Source organism: Pinus tabuliformis, chromosome 9 (assembly GCF_031772625.1).
Source record: "Pinus tabuliformis cultivar Carrire ecotype Pingquan chromosome 9, CPIR1, whole genome shotgun sequence".
Taxonomy (NCBI): Eukaryota; Viridiplantae; Streptophyta; class Pinopsida; order Pinales; family Pinaceae; genus Pinus; species Pinus tabuliformis.
The window spans coordinates 224,711,344-224,733,378 of NC_142307.1; the positions used below are offsets into that span (position 1 = coordinate 224,711,344).

The 22,035-nt window shown below is 33.7% G+C and overlaps 1 long non-coding RNA gene across 1 annotated transcript in view; it reads left to right on the forward strand.

Moving 5' to 3' along the window:
* Positions 1-7,372: 7,372 nt before the first annotated feature.
* LOC149147985 (uncharacterized) overlaps positions 7,373-22,035 on the forward strand; it is a 139,854-nt gene continuing 125,191 nt past the window's right edge. Inside the window, exon 1 of the long non-coding RNA XR_016263120.1 lies at positions 7,373-7,505. This is a non-coding gene — a long non-coding RNA (uncharacterized LOC149147985). The remainder of the gene's footprint in view (positions 7,506-22,035) is intronic.

Consider the following 22,035-nt stretch of genomic DNA (forward strand, 5'->3'; position numbering starts at 1 on the left):
ATAGAGAAACATATTTGAAGCTGAAAGCCATTATGTTGTAATCTGAAAGAGGAAGAAAAAAAATGGGTAAAAAGTAATTTCAACAAGTAGATTGAATATAAATCTGGAAAAGGTAAAGGCTGTTCTTGAGTGGCCTTCTCCCAAAAATAACATAAGTGAAGAGCTGCCATAAATTTGTGAACCTCTACAAGAAGTTCATTAGAAATTTCAATGGCATTAGTGCACTATAACATATTGTACAAAAGGGAAAGTATTCATGGGCCAAAGCAGTTAAAAGAAGTTTTGAACGACTGAAAAAGAAGGTAACCAAAGCTCCAATCCAAACAGGTCTCCTTGTTGCAGTCCTATACATTTGTTGTGAAGCATCAAAGTGGAACAACAATGTCGTGGCCAATGCATCAAGTCAGAGGCATCATAGCTTAGTCACCATGAGAAATGGAGATAGTTGGTTTGAAGAAATGAAGGGTGAATATACTGCTAATCCACATTTCAGCAAGGTTTATAAGGATCTCAGTGCCTCAAGAAATAACTTATTTGAAGACTATGTATTGGCTGATGAGTTCCTATTTAAAGGTATCAGTTGTGCATTCCCAATGGATCTAGAAGGTAAGAGCTAATTTCAAAAATTGCACTCAGGAGGTTTAGTTGTACACTTGGAATGGATAAGACCGACCTATACTTTATTAAGTGAAGTTTTTTTTTTTTTGGCAAAAAAAAAGGTGAAATGCCAGTAAATTTGTTACTACTTGTCAAATTTGTCTGTTTGCTAAAGGAGGGAAGCAAAATATCAGGTTATATACACCCATACCTGTGCCTGAGAGACCATAAATAGATGCTTCGATTGAGATTGTCTTGGGGTTGCCACAAACTCATAGAGGTAATGACTCTATCTTTGTAATTGTGGATCAATTTTCTAAAAATGGCTCATTTCCTTCTACACAAGAAAACTAGTAATGGTAAAAATAAATAAATAAATAAAATAAATAAATAAATTTATTTTATTTTCAAAGAGATTGTGACCAAGATACTAAATTCCTTAGTCACTTTTGGAGGACCTTGTGGAAGAAATTGGACAACAAGTTACAATTCAGCTCAATATATCATTCCCAAACAGAGTCAAACAGAGGTAGTAAATAGAAGCTTGGGTAATATGTTAAAAAATCTAGCTTCTGAAAAGCCGAGGCAATGCGATCAAATTGGCACAAGCTCAATTTGCATACAACTCCAGTGCTAACAGATCTACACGTACATCTATTTTCCAAACTATTTATGGAGATAATCCCAAGGGGTAGGTAGATCTACCTGATTTGCCTGAGAGGATAACAACAATCAGGAAAGAGAATGTGTTTCATGAAATAAGAATGAGCTATAGTGCACTTTGGAAAGGAAAGGTACCCTAAGAAGAATTATAACAAGCTAAAACCTAAAAAGATTGGGCTTTGCCCAGTTTTCAGTCGAATCAATGACAATGCCTATCTTTTGAAGTTGACTGAAACTATAGATATTAATCACGTTTTCAATGTTACTAACATTCATCCTTTTCAAGTTGGAATAAAGGATACAGAGATTACCTAAGTACGTGAATTTAGTCAAAGTCTCAAGGTTCATATTTTAAAGCATTGGGGAGGATGATGCATTCCCAGGCCCAACAACTATGAGATATTTTAGAGATTGCTTGCCCACCAATTTATGCCAAAAATAATTTCGCTTCGCTGTCGAGGTAGATAAGATATTTCTTGAGCTTTCGTTTAGCTGCCAGGATATGTTTCTAGCCTTTTCCTCCATGCGCAACTGACAGATTTGTAGGAAATGATCGATGATTATAGCAAGCCTTGTTTTTCAAAAGAAAATTATTGAATATCTGTAGCATAGGACAAATAGCGCAGTTGGAGAATCTTATCCAGATTATGGACTGCATCATATTACGCATCTTTATTTATTTTATGAGTTCCTGAAGGAGAAAGAGTTTTTTTTTAGTATCCCAGGTAGTAGGAACAGGTCTGTAATTGGTAGCTTTCTTACGAAGAGAAAATAGCTGTAACTGAAATTTGTGTGCTTCTTAACCTCGCTAACTGTAACTGTCCCCAGTATATTGATGTATGTTGAGTGTCTTTACAGGTTTAAACTCACAATCTGGAGGGTTTTATGCTACTAGAACAGAGACATTATAGCAGAACTAATATACTTGGAAAATATTTAAAATAGAACTTAAACTTCCCTTCTGCATGCTTCGTTTAATGGATAAGGTATAAAGTTATTCGGTGTTGTGCCCTCCACCTGTGCAATGCAACTAAAAGTTTCACTAGATAAGACTTAAGTTTACAACCCAAATGTATGTCAATCACTTTCTCTAATGCACCTGCTGCAAACAACAGACAACTTTAACTAGCACTGGGAGTGTATGCACACCTCCACTCAAGCTTGTATAAACCTTTGATGTGCAAAGAACAGATCAGACAAAGGTGCCACTTCTCCATCACCATATGTACATCACATGCTGTCATGCAAAGTCCTGATGATGCATGAGACAACAAATGCAACATTGACTTCAAAGTATAAAGGCGACAACAATGAAGAAGTTGTGGGAAAAGTGGCTCACTGTAGGTAATGACCTCTTGCTTATAAGTTTCTTGGTAGCTACCCGAAAGTGCCAAAGGAAAAATCTCTTCTTCTGCTGTTACATATATCTCTCGAAAAAGATCTACAGGAGTAGCCCCTAACATGTGCCTTTCCGTTGGGTGTAAGCTACAAGAGAGTGCCTAAAGTAAGTTCCTTCAATACACAAGGATTTTGACATTCAGATTGAAGGCACTGATGAAAAGCGCACCCTCTTCTTGCTGCCATGATGATGAAGACCATTCTAGAGAGCACATGTGGCAGCATCCTTGTGTTGGTTTGCATCAATCTTCACAAATCAAATCCTCCCTGACAAATAAGTGTGCCTTCTTTGTGTTCTGGTATACCTACTTGAACTGTTCTCCAAGTTCCCTTCATCTATGGGCATAGGATAAGACAAAAATTTTAACATAGCAGTTTATATGAAGCTTAGATATACCAGTCCCATACCATTCCTCCTCGTTGCAAATGTGTCCCAATCTAAAAAAAATAAAAATAAAAATTGTAGTCAGTTCTATTTTATATACGAGGGTGGCTTTTAATTCTGTTGATAGTAGATTATCATTATTCTTATTTAAGATATAGTAGATTTTCCATTAGAATAGTAGGATTATCTTTCAGATAGTATATTTGTCATTCTTCATGGAGGAAGTCATAATAACAAATCTCGAGTCTGAGAAGTAAACGACTATGAAGCAGGGGAATTTAGATTTGGATATGTTGAAATATCTTATATGTCACATTAATGATTATTCTACGGGTGGTGGAATTTTCTAGTAAAAACATAGATTGAATACCATGGACTTGTGTAAGGCTTACTGTGATAGTTGTTTTTAATGATCTTAAATTAAATGAGAAGATCAATTCGTAGAGAGTTTGGGATTTTAAAATGGAAGCTTATTTAGTCAATAAAAGACTAGTGAAAATATTATAATACACTCTTACCCTTATTCTAGTGTTGAATAAAAATGCCGTGAAAAATAATGTGTCTCTAGTTTTGGATGAAAGGACCCTCAACTTTCTTTGCAACTTTTGTGGTCACTAGCCACTTGTGAAAGGAGTAGGCATCTATAGAGATGCGGTGCCATTGAGAAGGGAAATACTAATAGCAGCAGGGCAAGGGAAATTATTCCATTCGTTTAATTATTTCTCATTTGTTTGGTCATATTGTGAGTTGCATTATATATCATGAAATTGTATATATGAGATATGGCTACAGAAATATTGTGGGACATATAAGATGACTAACATAGTAAAAATTATAAAAAAAAAACTCTAGAATAGAGTAATTAACATGGTTTATGTTGTGATTTACATAATCTAATATATACTATTGGATCTAAAGATAAAGTATGCATTTTACCATATATATTTTAACATTGTTTTGGATAATGAGAAATATATTAATACCTTAAGATGCAGAAAGATTTGATCCCTTTTGGTAGAGTTAGAGTTAATATGGATCTAGACTAGTTTAATTCCCCCCTTTAAATAGTTTATATTCCACATGAATATCATGGGCAATACGTGGGGTTCTCATAAACTTTGAACTCGAAAACCACATAACTTGACCTAGTAAAGTTTACCTAACTACCCAACAAAAATCAATTAAAAAAATAATAACATAGAATTTTTATTTTAACATAGGGTTATTTTTATTTTTATTTCAAATTTACCTTAACTACCCAACAAAAATTGATTAAAAAGAAAATTAACTTCAAATTTTTATTACAACATAGTGTTATTTTTATTTTATTTTGAGTCAAAATGTTTACATAACATAGGACACAACAACATCTCTTACATACAAAGCTTGTTGGAGAGTGTCCCTCAACCCAATTAACAAGATTGAATACATAGTATTTAAACTTTTTAAAAATTAAAAGACTAAACTTACAGTAAATGAACATTGTGGATCTCTTAACATCATGTTATATGTTATAGAATTATGTTATGATTTATTTCTATATTATTAGATTCTAGAGAACAAACACTTATAAGTATTAAATGTGGTAAAAACATGCTATGATCAAATCCTTCCTTCTATTTATAACAAAATGTAAAAAAAATATTTCAAACTAATGTTTTGCATTATTTTCTGTAAGATAAAAATCTAATAGATAATAACAAAGAAAAAAAACCTTGTTGCATTTAAAAAAAACATGAAAATTTAGAAATCTTAAATTGAAACTCTCAATGCTTAGACATAATTTCTTATAAATTATCTCCAATTCTCAAGGTATCCAGTGATTGTGACAATTGTTCATCATAGAATATGAAGATTTAAAATGCATAATTTCATTCCACTATTTTTTTTTATAACCCAACTAAAAATTTCTAAATTTAAACACTTAAGAAAAATAAAACTACTAAAGTTAAAAATTAAATTATGCATTAAGGATTTTTTAAAACAAGTAAAGGTTTACATAAACCAAACATAGCAAATATCTGTTTTAATCCGTTGAAGGGCATAAGATTGAAATTATTAAAGAGTTAAGCGCATATTTTATATTAAAAAAAACTTCAATTTATTTATTTATTGATGATATGCATAATTAATCCGTTCCCACTTCCATATGAGACCGCCATGTAGGTACACCCTGACTTGATCAAAGATGAGCAATGGGATAACGTATGCGGTCGAATGACTAGGCATCCGAACTGTGTACACCTTATTCCGACGGCAAGGTAACTGGCACACTATAGGGCATTAAATGCCCGATTACATGCGTCTTCATTAGCTCTTTAATACGTGTGGGTGATAGATAAATAAAAAATACTTTTGTGCTTGTTAAAAAGCTAACAAGGAGGCATGTAGCAAGTCATTTAATGCCCTATAATATGCCTGTTAACTCTTGCCTTTATTCTACAACCACTTTTTTGACTGGTTATAAGAAAGAGATAATGCTTAAAACTTGTCGTAGAACTATTTTTAAATCATTACGTTCAAAATTTAAACTAAAATGTTTAGTAAATTATAATTTAATGGTAAAAATTATAATTTATTATAAGTTAATAATAATATAATCTTTTAATTATAATTCAAATATACTAAAAATAATTAATCATAATTTTTATTTATACCAGGAATAATAATAATCATTCATACTTTAATTACCATAACCCCCTCTCGCTAATCTCCACGACTCAAATATTACGATGCAATCACAAATGTTGGAAATGCCAGCGACCAAAAATGCCATGTGGGTATTAAATCTCGATGCAACGTCTTTTTTTCTGCATTTGGTATTGTCTTGATGAGCCTGCTGGTGCGTTCCATAATAGAAATGAACGAGGCAGACTATTACAAACAAATAAATTGTTGTTGGGATTTCACGTCGCATCGTAGCATGCCGAGAGGAGTAAAGAGCACCAAAAGGTGATTTCCTCAAAAGTTGCTCGTTCTGGGTTTGAAATGGTTGATTAGAGCTTCGCCACTGAGCTGTATCAGTGTCCTCGACGAGGTGTGCTCTCTTAAAGTCCTCGTTTGATGGTGATAAGGATGGGAGGGGATTCTTTAGATCTCAGAGAATAGCTTTTCTATGGAAATCAAGCGGCAAGGCTGTCTCTTTATCTTTTAATTTGTGCAGGGTTTTTTACCTATCCATCAGAAAGAGATCTATTTCTGTGAATTTTTGGAAATATACTCGTCTCTGCTCAGAACGGGGAAAAGGGTGCTGCGCGAAATCTTGGTACAGACGGAAACGTGGCGGGTGAAAACCTGAGAACTGGACGAGTTGCTACGTCGCCCCTCCGAGGATAGGATTGGAAGAACATAATTTGTATGGACGTCTTGATGTAAGGTATGACGGTTTTACCATACTATTTTGCTTCTTCTAGTCAAAATTGTATACCATAGTGTTTGCATTCCACGAATTGGCCTTCTATTCCGTTTGTGTCTGTCCTCTGAGTTTTTTTCCTAACAGGATTTAATTTTCGTCTTCACAAAATTTAGAGGATTCATGCTTTTCTGTAAAAATTTCACAAATTGCATGTCTTAAGTTCCCTATCTTCCCGATCTTTGAACCATCCATAGTCCATCATTTCTGGTTTTGGCTATCTGAAATTTGTATTATTTCCCGTCCATGCCAAGGTTTCAAGTTCAGATTAGGGAAATATTGGTGTAATTGCAATGGATGTTATTGCTGCTGCATGGTTTTCTAAATTATAGTCGGAACGATATGGAATACTGCTTCTTCGTTGTGTGTTTAGTATCCCTTTTCTGCATGAATCTTCCCTTCCTATCTCATTGCTGTTCTTGAATTGCATCTCTGGTTGTCATTTCCCGCCCGGCATGAATGTCACTGGTTTTCCCGGTGACCGGAATTAGTTTTCAGGCGTCGTGTTATTTTAAACTTTGTCGGGAAGGTGAACGCGTGTGGGATGTTACAGGCCACATGGGAGGCTATGGTCTTTGTCGCTTTTCCCAAACTGAGACCGCCAGAAAGTTTCGTCCCACTCCCTATTCTCATATCTGACATTTCTCTATCCTATTCAGGAAGTTTGTAGTGCGGATTGTATACGTGTTTCTCACAAATGCATATGGCGGTGTACTTGAACAATAAATAATTAATAGTCTGTCAGAAGATATATTGGAATTTAAATTATCATATCACTCCGTCCCTTAACATTTAATTATCCCTGTCAGCCTAATCTCATCACACATGTTTCCTATCGTCCGGATCAAAACATTCCCTTCTCGACATATCCTGGCTTTTCAAATAAGCTCTATTTAAATTTTAAAACTTTAAAATCACATTCATAATCTTCACCACGTAGTAACGAGGTCCCAGAACAAGTTCGCGTGGAACGGCTTCCCACCAAACGTCTCGCGTTCGATTCCTACGGGGGCTACAACATGGACGACAAGCGGCCGACTCCTGAAGCAGGTACCGGTACCCTTGGCCTGTAACATAACCTGTTCCCTCTGTTTTTACTGATTTTCCATTGCAAGAATTTCTGTTTCTTGTTACCCTTGGCCTGTGACATAACCTGTTCCCTCTGTTTTTACTGATTTTCCACTGCAAGAATTTATGTTTCTTGTTATTTGCGTTTAAATAATGCCGATTAGGAGTGCATTCCGTAGACAGTTGTGTTTACTGTCCATTAAAGCTTGCACATGAATTATGAAGGGAGGACTTCCAAATTCAGACGAAGTACTTTAAATCTAGTGAATTTAAAAAGATTTTTACTGATTTTCCATTGCAAGAATTTATGTTTCTTGTTATTTGCGTTTAAAAAATGCCGATTTGGTGTGTGCATTCCATAGACAGTTGTGTTTACTGCCCATTAAAGCTTGCAGATGAATTATGAAGGGAGGACTTCCAAATTCAGACGAAGTACTTTGAATCTTGCGAATTTAAAAAGATTTTTACTGATTTTCCATTGCAAGAATTTATGTTTCTTGTTACCCTTGGCCTGTAACATAACCTGTTCCCTCTATTTTTACTGATTTTTCATTGCAAGAATTTATGTTTCTTGTTTTTTGTGTTTAAATAATGCCAATTAGGGGTGTGCATTCCGTAGACAATTGTGTTTACTGTCCATTAAAGCTTGCAGATGAATTATGAAAGGAGGACTTCCAAATTCAGACGAAGTACTTTAAATCTTGCGAATTTAAAAAGATTAGTGCACAGTAGCTGCACATGTTTATTATTGATTATCTTTTCCATAGTTGCTCAGCCATGATTATAATAAGTTATTCATCTGGCCACCAGGTGTTAAGCCATTCTTAGCGCTCAGCCATGATTATAATAAGTTATTCATCTGGCCACCAGGTGTTAAGCCATTCTTAGCTAACCTATTTAGCTTCCAAAATTCTTTATGGGCCAAGGCAGGAGTAAAAAGTCTTCTATTATGCAGGAGGTTTCCATGAATTGATATCAAACTGTAGGGATCTAATGTTTCCATAATCTTCCCATGTAGTTAATAGGAGCCTTGTAAAGCATAGAATGTGTGGTAATTAGTAAATACAGATTTAACATGAACCTGGAAATATTTTTATGAGCCAATATTATTTAAATGTTTTGAATATTTATTTATTTTTTCTCTTCTGTTTTTTTGTTTGTTTTGTTTTATTTCCTTTGTTTCTTTATTTTTAGACTTCTAATTTTAATTTTTATTGGGTTCTTTATTTTCGTATGGTGTTCATTTTGAAATGAACACCATACAAAAAGGATACAAAGACTCGGAGTTTTGACACTGTCATTATTTAAATGTTTTGAATATTTATTTATTTTTTCTCTTCTGTTTTTTTGCTTGTTTTGTTTTATTTCCTATGTTTTTCTTTGTTTCTTTATTTTTAGACTTCTAATTTTTATTGGGTTCTTTATTTTTGTATGGTGTTCATTTTGAAATGAACACCATACAAATGGTGTTCATTTTGAAATGAACACCATACAAAAAGGATACAGAGACTCGGAGTTTTGACACGGTCATTTTAATGAGCATCATACACAGTATCAGAGTTTTGATTCAATATCATCCATTTCTGTACCCTTTTTTCTGCTGGAAAATATGATGATATTGAAAATATAAAAATCACCTGCACAAGTAAGAATTTTTGTATTTTCAATATAAATTATCTTTCTGCCCCAGTAAAAAACAATACAGGAAGAGATGATACTGAGTCAATATTTATTGGTCAAATTTCATAGGTAAACTAATCCATTACAAAATCAAAGCCATTCGAGCTGTCTACCATGTTTATTTCCATATGTATCCCAATGTCTACTGTAAAAATAAGACAAAAGCTAAGCATTACAAAATCAAAGCCATTCGAGCTGTCTACCATGTTTATTTCCATATGTATATCCCCAAGAGAACTCAGTAACAATTGGTGGGATGGTATCCCCATTTGAGCTGTCTACCATGTTTATATTTCCATATGTATCCCAATGTCTACTGTAAAAATAAGACAAAAGCTAAGCATTACAAAATCAAAGCCATTCGAGCTGTCTACCATGTTTATTTCCATATGTATATCCCCAAGAGAACCCAGTAACAATTGGTGGATGGTATCCCCATTCCAGCTGTCTACCATGTTTATATTTCCATATGTATCCCAATGTCTACTGTAAAAATAAGACAAAAGCATTACAAAATCAAAGGCAGCAAAGCAGTAACAAGGGGTGGGATGGTATCCCATTCTAGCTGTCTACCATGTTTATTTCCATATGTATCCCAATGTCCACCGTAAAAATCCGTAAAAATATGACAAAAGCAGTAACAATTGGTGCAATGGTATGGCCATTCGATGGTATCCCCATTCGAGCTGTCTACCATGTTTATTTCCATATGTATCCCTGTAAAAATAAGACAAAAGCATTACAAAATCAAAGGTAGCAAAGACTGGCCTGTCGGGAGAATCTTTGCCATGAGATTTTGAAATATTTTTGGAATTTTATGTTAATCAAATAATTATTTTGGTTTTTGTGATTTTAGAAATATTTTAAACTCTATTATAAATTAAATTTAATTAAAAAAATGATATTAAAAAATAAGATGAACCCATAAAATAGATTAAAAAAACAAATAAAATTCATGAACATGAAATTAACCCCCAAAACCATGCAAAGCTCACATTAGATGGAGATTAGAGTCCACTGCCCAGGAATTAATAAAGTGTTTGCATTTAGATGTATAAAGGTCATGACTAATGGTGTTTATAATACGTTCAATATAATATTGGATAATAATTATAATTTAATAGAAGTTATAATAAAAATAATATTTATTATTAAAATTATTAATTAATCAATTTATGTGTCATTTGAATTATTTATATAACAATTTGGTTCAGTTTAAGATATGTATAATTTAATAATAATTATAATTTAATAGAAGTTATAATAAAAATAATATTTATTATTAAAATTATTAATTAATCAATTAATGTGTCATTTGAATTATTTATATAACAATTTGGTTCAGTTTAAGATATGTATAATTTAATTTTAAGTAGAGTGTATAATTGAATTTGGAGGCTTATTTTAAAGTTTGTATGAGTGGATGTGTGAGTTTGTTGGTTGGTATGTGTTTTTTAAAATAAAATAAAAAATAAAAAATTATGTTTTAAACAGAAAAATAATGTTAACTATAATTAAAAAAGATGAGTAAGTTCTAAAGTAATTAGAAGTAAAAAATGTGTGAATAAGATGTTTAAATATTATATTTTCAAAAATATTTTAACAAAAAATTTAAATAAATGATTTGAATATCTATGTTAATTAATTTATATCCATATTAATTTTATATATATCTATATATAGAAAAAAGGGAGCAAGGTTAAAAATGTGGGAATAAGATGTTTAAATATATACTTTTCAAAAATATTTTAACAAAAAATTTAAATAAATGATTTGAATATCTATGTTAATTGATTTTTATCCATATCAATTTTATATATATCTATATATAGAAAAAAAGAATTTATATCCATATCAATTTTATATATATCTATATATAGGAAAAAAGAGCAAGGTTAAAAATTTTGTTTGATACTCTATTTAGCTTTTAAAAATACAATTTAAACAATAGAAAATAATACATTGTATTTTACACAAAAAAAAAGGTTAAAAATTTTGTTTGATACTCTATTTAGCTTTTAAAAATACAATTTAAACAATAGAAAATAATACATTGTATTTTACACAAAAAAAAATTTACACTCGAAAAAATTTGATCCGGCTCATATTAAATCCATACTTAAAATAAATCTGTACTAATTATTCGTAAAAATAATCTATTTTATTTAATATATACCTTTTTCCATATAAAATTAAAATTTTATATAAAAAATAATTTTAAAACTAATAAAGCGTATCGGCATAAATGCAAGCGATCGGCATAAATGCAAGCGATGGGCCCGAAAATAATCGTGCCTTACTACTGTAGTTCTCATCTCCCAGAGTGGAAAATGAAGTCACCTTCCACTTAGATGTTTTTATGCCCCTTATTATTTGTACATTTTTAGTAATTCGTTGATTTATACTTAGTTTTTATTCTGAATTATAAAAATCCATGGCCTCAAATTATGAAAAATACTATTGGTATTTTGTTTCGTGTCACTTTTTATGTGTAGTGTGTGAGAATTCTTTGAGATTTTTTTAAATATTTATTTTACATTCTTGAATATCGTCTATTCTTCAATATGGTGGAGAAATGACTTTGTATATTGAGATGGCATTTTTTATAAATGTATTATTTGTATTATTAGAGGACATTTTTTGTTATGAGATGAGATTTCATAATTGAATTATTTATTTTTTGAATTTTGTATATTAATGCAATAAATAGTAAAAATACTTTTATTATTAATTTTAACAAAATTATTTAAAAACAAATAAAAAATAGTTTATTGATATTATCTAATATAGAATAGAGAACCGAAAAAATTATTATTAAGAAAAACTATTCTAAATCTACAAAGGTAATGTTTAAAAATTGTTTTTATTTGTTTTATGGTTTATAGGAGCTAGATCTTTTTTCTTTAAGTTCATCATTGATGAGGCTACATCTTGATCATTTCCAAGAATAACACGCAAATAAGGTAGGGAATTGAACGGGTGACTTAACATGTGATGTATATCCAAGATCCAAGCTCCATCTTAACTTCATACAACTTTTTAAAATTATTTTTATTTAATGTTAAGACATCACCATTTTAGATCCATGTGTACATATCTTTCAAATACAACACAACAAAGATGAGGGAAACTTAAGATTGAAGATCAATCTCAATGTTAAAGAAGAAACCACCATGCCTCCAAAGGAAATGACCAAAAATTGTTTTTTTCAAAGAATTTTATTTATTTCAAGCTCCATTCGAGTGTCACATTAACTTTTAAAGGAAACAAAACTATTTAAAATATTGATTTAATGTCAAAATATCACCATATACTTTTCAAATACATTAGCAAAGATTAGGAAAACCCAGATGATTTTATCACTCTTGGCCTTAGATAAACTCATTGTCCATGTCTTGATCTTGAATTGAAAAAATAAAAATCCTAAACTCTAAACAATAGTAGACAAACAAAGAGGGCGTCAACATAAAAGCTGTCATAAAAGCTGTCTTGCCCCCTAGAGATTGCCCCCTAGAGATCTAGGGGAGGAGAGAATGAGTGTGCTCGGAAAGGCCAAATCCAAGAAAGCATAGTTCTATCCAAATCTACTCAATTAAATTAAAACAAACTTCATCAACATCGAGTAATGCATATTGTGGGGGTACTTGTAGCTTAATGCAACTAAGTGCTTCCAGTGATTTAATGAGCTCCCCAATCCCACGAAGCACAAGACGACACTAATGTTTAGTAGTAGCTGGCGCCCACTTTGAATGGGTGAGTGCAGTGTTGAGTGAGTTTCTTAGGAGAAAAACATCATGAAATATTTTGTAAAGCTTGATTAAACCCAAATAAATTTAATTTGCGTAGATACCTTCTTTAGAATCACCTAAATTTGAGTACTTAGAGGAAGGAGGAGTTAGATCAAGGTGGGTTGGTCCTTCCTCCAGATGTGCATAAACTACGTAGAGGGAAAGTTTCCAATTGTGATGGTACCTTTGGTGTTGGTTCTGCAACAATAACTTCCTCTTATCCATGGAAAGAGAACATGCTAAGGGTTATAACAATCTTCCTTCATACACTATCATTTTGCTAGAAGTCTCAGGGTGCTTGATGCCGTCAATGGCCACCTCCAACTTGCATGTTATCTACATGACATGTTTACTCCTACTACAAACATTGCATATTGTCTAGCTCCTTCTCGTTAGGACCATTTATTGTTGCTTAACATGTATCTAATTGGGAGGAGGCTCCCATGTTGCATCTCTTATTTTCTAAACAAATTTATTATTTGAAGCCTTGTCTAAATACAGACAATGGGAATACATAGCGATGGGTTCGTACGTCTCACTTTAATTATTATAAAATTCCTATGCTATCATTTTGCTAGAAGTCTCAGGGTGCTTGATGCCGTCAATGGCCACCTCCAACTTGCATGTTATCTACATGACATGTTTACTCCTACTACAGACATTGCATATTGTCTAGCTCCTTCTCGTTAGGACCATTTATTGTTGCTTAACGTGTATCTAATTGGGAGGAGGCTCCCATGTTGCATCTCTTATTTCCTAAACAAATTTGAAGCCTTGTCTAAATACAGACAATGGGAATACATAGCGATGGGTTCGTACGTCTCACTTTAATTATTATAAAATTCCTATGTCTACTAAATTATATTATTCATACTTTATCATGTATGGTGACTGTCACGATAAGTCCTTTTCTAGGAAAAAGTACTCCACTGATGTTACATGTCCCGTTTATGATGCCTCCATTACACTTTGGCGTTGGCGTTGTCTATTGAGGTACAAAATGAATTTGACGGGCAAATTACCTGTCAATGGGTGATTTGACCGTTATATATAGGTAAGAAATTTACAAAATCGTCAATTTTTTTGGTTAAAATTATAAACACTGGTGGCGAAAACTGTCAAATTTGATAAGGGAGTAGTCTATAATGCGACTTTTTGAGATTCCCGGTCGCCATTCTTAGGCTGATTCTCTGGCCGATGGGATGTCGCTGTCATCCCTTCCACCATAATTCCACCATAAATAAACATGGTATGCCGATGACCATATCCCTGCGTCTGAATACGGACGATGTCGATGACCATAGACCTGCGTGCGAATACAAAGGAGGCACTAATTATGGATGTGCATAGAGAAATTTTTTGTTGCCTCAGTCTCGGCCTTGATCGCAACCATCGCCACCAGAGAATTCGAATGTTAGGATGCAATATATAGAACGTACGCATTTAATGGCAGACAGATTTGAATTTTAATTTTGAGCTTGAATTTAAAATCCCGCCCAAAAAAAATCTAATTTCTATAACCATAACTAGTCAACCGATGTTCTTTCTTCAATTGCTATGGTGATGCCGGGAGGGTGCAGATTCTCCGGCCAATGGGACGTCGCTGTCATCCCTTCCACCATAAATAAACATGGTATGCCGATGACCATATCCCTGCATCCGAATACGGACGATGTTGATGACCATAGACCTGCGTGCGAATACGGACGAGGCACTAATTATGGATGTGCATAGAGGAATTTTCTGTCGCCTCAGTCTCGACCTTAATCGCAACCGTCGCCACTAGAGAGTTCGAATGTTAGGATGCAATATATAGAACATACGCATTTAATGGCAGACAGATTTGAATTTTAATTTTGAGCTTGAATTTAAAATCCCACCCATAAAAATCTAATTTCTATAACCATAACTAGTCAACTGATGTATTTTCTTCAATTGCTATGGTGATGCCGGGAGGGTGCAGCGAAAGGTTTCCATTCTCGCCCTCTGTACAAGTTTGGTATGAAAATCATGGAAGAGGCACGATTTGGACATCTCGTCTATGGTTTCGTTGCACACATTTACGCCATGCAGCAATAGGTAACTTAAATGTTCACTACTTGAGAAAGTTTATACAATGTGTACATGTCGATAGCGTTTGCAGATGCATTTTTTGTTTTTTATATTTGCAGAGATTTTCTTGCAAATGCATTTTTTGTTCTTTATATTTGCAGAGATTTTCTGGTTCTTTATATTTTTAGAAATAGGTTTTGAAGGTGTCTCTGGACTCAAGATATGTGTCATGAATGTATTACATGCTGCAAGTTTGCAGGTGGAGTTGGCATTCATGCAAGCACAACTGCCGAGCCATGTGTCAACGAGATCAGCATCGGCCTCCGCAATTTATCATGTCATGTTTGCTTCATCGTATAGGCAACATCTACATCAACCCCCTGCACCCTACCATATGATCCCCAAGCCATATAACCCTCGAGTCCTTAGTGTGAAGCAGGAGAACGCCTGTGGTTTCGCTAATTCCATGGATTGTGAATTTTACGTGTCTCCCAGTGATAATTCGTCGCCACAAATGGAGGTCCTCTAAAGATACAGAAATCTTGACAGAACTGGAGAAAATAGCGAAGAGTTGAAGGCTCTGGCCCGTGCTCTTCTTTTGAGAGGTTAATCTTTTCCAAATTTAGCAAACAATAATAATTTCATTGGGTCGTTGCCAAATTGCGTTAAGATACATTTGGATTTCCTTTGGTTTAGCTTTCTTATGGCAAAGGAACTACGAAGAGTGCCAATCTGGCGATGAATTTGGAGGAAGATACTTCGATGGTAGGTGGTTTTGTGTAAAAGGAATATGGATAGATGGCGACGAATTTGGAGGAAGATACTTTGACGGTAGTTAATTTTGTAAAAGGAATAGGGATAAAGGGAGTAAGTTTATAGGTAATGAAATGAAGGGATGTACATGTAAAGCCATATACCAACCATGCAAAGGAGCGGGAGATGGAATTACGCATTACGTTTGTGTAATATATTTTAACCCAATTAACATTTCGGTCTCTATCATCTTTCACGTCAGTTATTTATTCCTCTAATTCAATAGCATTCAAATATCTCTTTTTCTGTTTGTGCCCATTGAAATGAAATTATTGTCGTAGTTTGTTTGTTACAAGTTTTTTCATATTTTTTAATTAAATTTGTTAAAAATTATGGAGGGATTTTTGAATATTTTGTAGATATATTTTTCAGTTTAATTTGTTGAGAATTTGAAGAGATTTGTTGAAATCACAAATTTAAATTATAAATTTTTAGAAATGATGGTGAATATATATATATATATATATATATATATATATAAAAGATATTTTAAATAACAAAATATTACAATTAAAAAAAATTATTAAGCCACAACTAAAAACTCTAAAACTTATAATATTTACACAATACCAACCAAAATTTACTTTAAAAACCTCTGTCCAATAGATGGTCAATTTTCGTGGATAACTATAAAGTTAACTATTACCAAGCTATTAACTCTGTGGTTGACCCTTGGATGAACGAGAAAGAAAATCAATAATATAATCAATAAAATATTCCATGCATCTTCTATCAAACATAGATCGACCAATAGAAATTTAATGAATGGCTTTAAGCTCTGCTTGAAGATTTTGATTGATGGCTTTAAGCTCTCCTTATAGAGATTTTGTTGAGGTGTTTGTATGCCTAACCCAAGTTAAACACAATCAAACTCAACGTTGATTGGATTTAAGTGTCCTCTTTTTTTGTGCATATGTTTTGAATAAAAAACAAATCTATGAAAAAAAATTCATCTTTGGACAACAACTAATAAAATCAAATTCAATTAGACACTTCTTTGAATGTATTATGGAATTCAAATTTGATATTCATCCTGACATTTTTGAAAGATACAACCTATGTCGTTTTCAATATTACAGATATATTTATATGGTATAACTCTATAATATTTATATGGTATAACTATTTGAATTATGTTTGGCACTATGCAAATTGTCACAAAAAGTGTTGTAGTAAATTCAAATTATTTTCTAGATTATCATACAATAGTAAAACTATAAGTTGCATAGTCAAAATAGTTGATCTTTCTTCTCAAATCTACATTTGCTTTGTGTTTCCAATAAGTTTTGATCCAACACTAATCCCCTAAAGAAATTTGGTTATCTCTTCTTATAAAATCTACGGTTACCTTTTCTTATAAAATCTACATTTGTCTTGTATTTCTAATAAATTTTTATCTATCACTAATTCCCCCAAGGCAAATTGGTTTATCTCCTTATAAAATTTACATTTGCCTTTTGCTTTTAGTGAGTTGGTTGTAGTTTCCCTCGAACCTATTAACGGACTTCCAATTAGAGATCATGAAACTCAAGTAGAAGCGAGATTAGAATTCTCACGCACATTTTTGGAATTTTATTGTTTAGAAATGTAAAAGGTTTATATTTTATTGCATAGAAATGTAATAAGTTTATATTTTATTGCGTAGAAATATAAAAAGTTTATAGGAAATCTAAATAAGCCTATCTTAATGGATGAAGTTCCTTGGGATGTCCAAGAGATGCCTAATTGTAGGGCACCTGGCCCAGATGGCTTTACCATTGATTTTTTTTAAATCCTTTTAGGAAGTGGTCAAATAAGTTGTTTTTGAAGTTGTGGCAGACTACTGTGACTCAACCATTATCCTTAAATCTTTGACTCCACGTTTATCACTCTAATCTCGGAGGAGGAAAAATCTAGTACTCCAGAGAAGTTACGACCGATAGCCCTATGTAAGGTTGTATATAAGATTATATCGAAAGTTGTAGCCAACCACATTAAAATGGTTCTTCCTATCCTGATCTTAAAAAAATAGTATGGCTATGTTGAAGGCATGAAAATATTGGATAATGTTATCCATGACCATGAGATAACCCATTCATTTAAAAGTATGGGGAAGGAAGGAATGAATGTACAACTAGACCTATCTAAGGCATATATGATAAGGTCAGTTGGAAGTATATGGAAGCAATTTTAAATGCCTCTGGTTTTGATAATTGGTGGATCAGTTGGATCATGTCCTTGGTCACCTCCCCTAGTTTTTCAATTTTAGTATATGGAGCTCCTGCTAAACCCTTTCTTCTTTCTCGACGATTTCGTTAAGGGGACCATGTGTCCCACTTTTTGTTTCTTATAATAATGGAAGGTCTAAGATCTCGGACTGTTTTAAACAGTTTTTGCTTTTCCATAACATGTTTAACTCTGGTTTTGCATATATATCTCTGAGTCTGATCTCTTAAGCTGGTGGGGAACAACCAAAAAATTCTTCAGAAGATTTATTATCATTTCCAAACCATGCTCTGATTTTCGTTTCAGAATTGGTTCATGGTGGTGCGTGTTTGAGTTTTTCTGTTGCTGCATTGTATGTTCGGAAGTGTCTTCCTGAAGGTTGTCTCACAACAGGGGTCATCTGCTAGTGTTCATATTTTTCTGCTGCCGGAATTTTCTGGTTTTCCTTTTTCTGTTGGTGGAATTGCTAGGACATCTTCTCCTCTGGTCTCTGAATTAATGTCTGCAGCGACTTCCCTAATTTTTACTGATGATTTGTCCCGCATTTATCTCCATGTCAGTAGGGATGTTTCTGGTGTATGATGTATTGTGTCAATGGCAGACATTCCCTTAGGTTCCCTTTGAGCCATTCTTTTCCAGACTATCCTGTATTGCTTTCTCTGACTATTTTTGTTCTTTTTCCATTTTGATATAAAATCTGGATGTATTTGATTGTCAGCATATCTCCGAGGATCCAAATTTTCGGTTCTCGAAAATTAGTATCTGTCCTTCTGCGTGGACCTTCCATTAGACCAATCCGTGGTTTCGGCATTGGTTCGAGCAACCATTGAAGCGGAAAATGTACATGTAAGTCAGTGTGCTAAATCTGAATGGATGGCCAAGCTGGAAGCTGACATCATTCCTTCGTCTCAACAGGGACAATCCTCTAAGGGTGATGGTCCTGGTTCACGTCTGAAACATAGACCAAACTGGCCGGTTAAAACCTCCTCACTGCTTGATTCCATTAATCTTGATGGGCCTTTTTTTATTCCATAGAATAACAAGCCTGCAAAAGAGAGCTCTAGTGGGGTGCTGGTTTTTTCCGACCATGGAGGAGACACAAATTAGAGCCTGGATTTCTGCCAAATGGGCTCCTCTGATTAGTTACTCACCTATTATTGTCAGGCTTATGAACAACTGGTATAGTTTCCATTTTCTACGAGATCGTGACCTGGAATACATTTTCTCAAAGCTTAACTGGTTGATGCAAAAAAATGAGCATTTTAGCCATGATCGAGAAAAACTGCTGCAGGCTTTGCGACTGTATGGTGCTATTGAAATTGTGGTTTACGTTGATTTTCATACTATCTCTATCTCTGCTACTAACTCTGCTGCTTCTGGATCTACCACTTGATCATTTGTTGGATCAAGTGTTATGGACGTATTCGGATGACAAATTCAAAAATGTATATAAAATGTGAAAATAAGATGACAACTTGTATTCAATAATGTTTATTAAATTCATATATTCAATGAAAAACAAGTTTCGTGAATAACTTTTACAGTTTCTGATTCTCTCACAAGTGAGGGCGGACGTATTTGATGGTTGTTCAATAAAATAATTTAAATAATATATTTTTTTAATAAAAAAATAACTATTATAGAAAATAACTAAATATAATTGTTTTATATAGGTGGTACATTGATTTTAACCCCTTCACGAGCAAACAATTATATTATAATAGTTATTTTTATTAAAAAATATATTATATAAATTATTTCATTGAACCATCAAATACGTCCGCGCCCTCTTGTGAGGGAATAAAAAACTGTAAAAGGTATTCACGTAACTTGATTTTCATTGAATTCCCGAATTTAATAAACATTGAATACATGCTGTCATCTTATTTTCACATTTTATATACATTCTTGAATTTGTCATTCGAATGCGTCCATAATTCTGGATCCATCAAATGATCCAGTGGTAGATCAAGAAGCAGCAGAGCCAGTAGCAGAGATAGAGATAATGTGAAAATCAGCGTAAGCCACAATTTCAGTAGCCCCATACAGTCGCAAAACCTGCAAGGGTTTATTGAAAGTGAATAGACTGTGAGTGGCTTATTTCCATCTCTGTTCGTTTGTTCCTAAAGGTTGGTGGAATGCTGTGAGTTTTTAGTCAAAATGTAGACGTTAGCTTCTGACTGATGTATAGTTTTTTTCGCTTGTTGTTTGAAAGGAGACGCTATTAGCTAACCAAATTTCTTTGCTTTTCGATTGATCCACACTTTGTTGCCCAATCCATGCAGTGGGCTGCGTGTTTTATTGCAGTTCTTGAATTTGTCATCCGAATGCGTCCATAACTCTGCGTGTTTTATTGCAGTGCTTGAATTTGGACGCATTTGGATGACAAATTCAATCAAATATAATTGTTTTGTGGGGTGCTCCTGAGGGGGTTAAAATCAATGTACCACCTGTATAAAGCCAAAAAACTTAGATCATGAATCTGTTGCTTTGAAAAAATGTATTTCAAGTTACGATCTCATAGAAAATGGAAATTATACCAGTTGTTCTTATTGCAGTGCTTGAATTTGGACGCATTTGGATGACAAATTCAATCAAATATAATTGTTTTGTGGGGTGCTCCTGAGGGGGTTAAAATCAATGTACCACCTGTATAAAGCCAAAAAACTTAGATCCTGAATCTGTCGCTTTGAAAAAATGTATTTCAAGTTACGATCTCATAGAAAATGGAAATTATACCAGTTGTTCATAAGCCTGACAATGGTAAGTGAGTAATCAATCAGAGGAGCCCATTTGATAGAAATACAGGCTCTAATCTGTGTCTCCTCCATGGTTGGAAAAAACCAGCGCTTCATTAAATCTCTCGTTTACAAGTTTGTTATTCTATCGAATAAAAGAGACCCATCCAGGTTAATGGCATCAGGCGGTGATGAAGTTTTAACTGGCCGGTTTGGTCTATGTTTCGGACGTGGACCAGGACCATCACCATTGGATGATTGTTCCTGTTGAGACGAGGGAATGATGTCAGCATTCAGCTTGGCCATCCATTCAGATTTAGCAGACTGATTGACGTGTACATTTTTCGCTTCAATGGTTGCTCGAACCAATGCCGAAGCCACGAATTGGTCTGATGGAAAGTCCATGCAGGAGGACAGATACTAATTATCGAGAACCGAAAATTTGGATCCTCTAGAGATATGCTTACAATCAAGTACCTCCAAGGTTTATATCAAAAGGGAAAAGGAACAAAAATAGTCAGAGAAAGCAGTACTAGGGGAAAAATAGTCATTGAGAAAGCAGTGATGATAGTTCGGAAAAGAATGGGCTCAAAGGGAGAACTAGGGGAATGTCTGCCATTGACATAGGACATCATACAACAAAAACATCCCTACTGACATGGAGATAAATGCGGGACAAATCATCAGTGAAAAGTAGGGAAGTGGCTGCGGGCATTAATTCAGAGACCAGAGGAGATGTCCTAGCAATTCCACCAACAGAAAAAGGAAAACCAGAAAATTTTGAATTTTCTGGGAGCAGAAAAAGATGAACTCTAGCATATGACCCCTGTTGTGAGACAACCTACACGAAGACACTTCCGAACATACAAGAGACAAGATACCAAAGTTTATTGCATGTCTTTTATCTTAATGGGTTTTCTCCATCACCCCAAACAAACTAGATCTTCGATTGTTTTAAACAGTTTTTCCTTTTTTCCATAAAATGTTTAACTCTGGTTTTGCATATATATGTTTGAGTCTAATCTCTTACGCTGCTGGGGGACATCCAAAAAATTCTTCAGAACATTTATTATCATTTCCAAACCATTCTCTGATTTTCGTTTCAGAATTGGTTCATGGTGGTGCGTGTTTGAGTTTTTTTGTTGCTGCATTGTATGTTCGGAAGTGTCTTCCTGAAGGGTGTCTTACAACAGGGGTAATCTGTTAGAGTTCATCTTTTTCTGCTGTCGGAAAATT